Consider the following 2,868-nt stretch of genomic DNA (forward strand, 5'->3'; position numbering starts at 1 on the left):
GGCACAGGTCTGAAAAGTGATGTCACACACACCTGGATGTCGTCACACCTGTGCAGTTGAGCGTCATCTCATCTTTTTCATGACAAATCCAGAGGCCTGCGTACCTGGACATTAGAAGTAAAGGTGATCCCTCTACAGAGAGCCATAGGAACACTCTCAGATCTGATCTCAAATCACCCAGACTCGTAGATGCAAATGCACAGACTAAATGTGTGTGTGTGTGTGTGTGTGTGTGTGCGTAGTATGTGTGTCCACGTGTATGTGCATGTATGTTTTTTCTGTTAAATGTCAATGTGACCCAAAGGTTGTTTATTATTCTCTAACGTGATGAGGGTTTGTTCATTTACCTAAAGCTCCATTATGAAACTTTAACGCATGTTGTCAGCCAACACAGAACCCATAAAGAGTCCAGAGCTCACGTGGGGAATGTAAATATGTGCCAAATACTCCCGCAGTTTCCGAGAACTGCGTCTTTCAATTTAGCCGACAAATGGTGTTTAAATTTTTAAACTCTGTACATCATCATGTCATGCATATTTAGTTTCTGTTGCTTACATCAGGTTTCCACTTGCAAACATTTTGCATATCTCATTCTCCCAGATTCTTGTGAAGTTTGTAATGTACCATTTGAAACTTCATTGCCACATGTAGACACCTGTTTGTAGCTAAACTATCATTGGCATATTATCTATTTGGATTACATATACATGCTTCCATATGTGCAGGTGATGAAGAATCTACATGTTAAAGATGTTTATACTACTAGTGCATGTCCCTATCCTCCAGCGTCGGGACACTGTGAACAGAGCCGCAGGGTTTATGACTGAACAGACAAGCACGGTGGACACCTGTATTTAAAATCATTTATTCCTGATGGGTAGGGACTCCTGTACAGGGTCTAATAAATGTATGATGTCTTAAGACTCACTCTAGACTCTAGAGTGTAAAACCATTGATCACACCAGCATATTTTACAGTAGTCATCTGTTGTCTTTACTGGTCCTCCTTTATCAACCTTTAATCTTTCTTTGTCCCCATTGTAAAGCACTTTGTGCTTATCCTAGAACAGCACTGTATACATGACTTTATTACTGTTATTGTCTTCTACACTCAGACTCTGTAGCATCCCTGCTACAACCCCTTTTAATAAAGAAACTAAAACAAACAAGGCTAAATGGTGTGTAAAACCATCTGTGATTAGTCTTGGACTCTTGTGTGACAGATAGTCAACAAAACAAATCAACAAAGAATTGACATAAAATGGTATGGACTATGTTGAGGAGACATGTAGTGGGTGTATTTCAATTGAATGTGATCATCTGAATCACACATTACTAATGTGCATGTGCACAATGGGTAACTGTAGTTGTAAATGTTACCCTCTAGAGGGCACTGTTATTCCAAAGTTCTGGTGGGAAACTAGTGCATTGCAGCAGGATCCCTTTGGAGGGGTTAGGTAGTGGCTATTTGTGCGAAACGTCCTATTTCTTTTCCATATGCTGTGGTGAATGTCATTTCCCTGGAGAATAGTGTCCATTTTGACCCACTGGAAGAAGTCCTCAAGAGCAACTGTTGATTCTGTCCATACTGGTGCACCACTGAAATTTCTGTCCAAATCTCTCTCTCTCTTTCTTTCTCTCTCTCTCTCACTCTCTGTGTCTCATTCATTTACTGAGTTCACTCAGTACTGCGCTGACAGAACATGCAGCAGCTCCTGGTTCACACAAACAGCAGACATCTCCCCTGAAAACTCCTCTAGATGCACCGTCTCAGTGTGTCCACCTGGGGGCAGCATGCAGTCAGTCAGAACACAGTAAATCAGAAGACCCTGAAGTCCTTGAGCAGGGTGTGTGGGGGAATAGCCTTCACTCTATTTGATCACCAGGGGTACGCAGTCAGTACGCAGGCATTTCGTCCGTCAGTCAGTCAGAAAATCATGAAGCTCTTGACCAGTGTGAGGGTGGGGGCCCGGTGTTTGCTCTAAGATCTTGAAGTCCTTGAATAGGGAGAATGTAGTGGGTCTGTGTGTCCACTAGGGGTCAGTATAGAGTCAGTCAGAAGATCTTGAAGCCCTTGAGCAGGGTGAGTGTGGGGGCCCCCAGGGTTTGCTCTGTTTATCCACCAGGGGGCAGTGTTTAGTCAATCAGTCAGTCAGAAGATCCCACTAGTATCTGGCTGCAGAGCCGCAGACATACAGCAACCGTTCTCCCACCACCGATCTACCACAGCGGATCTACCAGCTAACTCACGCATGCGCGGATGTTCTTCTATTTAACTTACGCTTGCGCTGATGTTCTACTTAGCTAATAGCTTACACTAACTTAGTGTTGTGTCAACTTTTAATGGTCCTTTACAGAGAAAGGATGAAAATACTTGGTTTAAAGAGTTTATCCTAATAAACAAAGCGCTCGACAGCGTTACAAACTGGTTACCCAGGCACGTGCAGACTTTGTTTTTTAGCTTTAATTGTTTGGATTCAAGGACTTGTCAGCCTTTAAAAACAAATTCTTACAGTATATGTTCATATATCACGTGAAAGCGAAGGATAGTCAGAGTTAACAACTCCTCAGTTCATGGCAAACTATAGCACATAACCTAGCCTACCACAAAAGGATCGCTCAGACAGATCTGATGATCTGTGTTTACATTATCTGGACCAGTGGTTCTTAAACTTTTTATCCGGTGGGCAACCTTTGTCTGCCTATACAGAGCAGGAGTTGAAACTTTTCAAATCATTGGAGTCTGACAATTACAGTTTCAGGAAAAGTCAGTGACCAACAGATATTTGTCCCACCATTGTCAAATGTGGTCGAATTTAAATAAATTCAGGACACAACTGACTGAAACTGACTGACCACAGACTGTATA

General features: G+C 42.4%; 1 protein-coding gene across 1 annotated transcript in view; it reads right to left on the reverse strand.

Annotated features, from left to right (window-relative positions):
* Positions 1 to 2,814: 2,814 nt before the first annotated feature.
* rasl12 (RAS-like, family 12) overlaps positions 2,815 to 2,868 on the reverse strand; it is a 6,075-nt gene continuing 6,021 nt past the window's right edge. Inside the window, exon 5 of the mRNA XM_076291913.1 lies at positions 2,815 to 2,868. This exon is cut by the window's right edge and continues 766 nt beyond it. The gene's annotated coding sequence lies outside the window, so the exon portion shown is untranslated.

This window comes from Alosa pseudoharengus, unplaced genomic scaffold, assembly GCF_046254945.1.
Source record: "Alosa pseudoharengus isolate Yale_2024_CS ecotype anadromous, Long Island Sound unplaced genomic scaffold, YU_APseudo_1.1 YU_APseudo_1.1_scf_19, whole genome shotgun sequence".
Classification (NCBI taxonomy): domain Eukaryota; kingdom Metazoa; phylum Chordata; class Actinopteri; order Clupeiformes; family Clupeidae; genus Alosa; species Alosa pseudoharengus.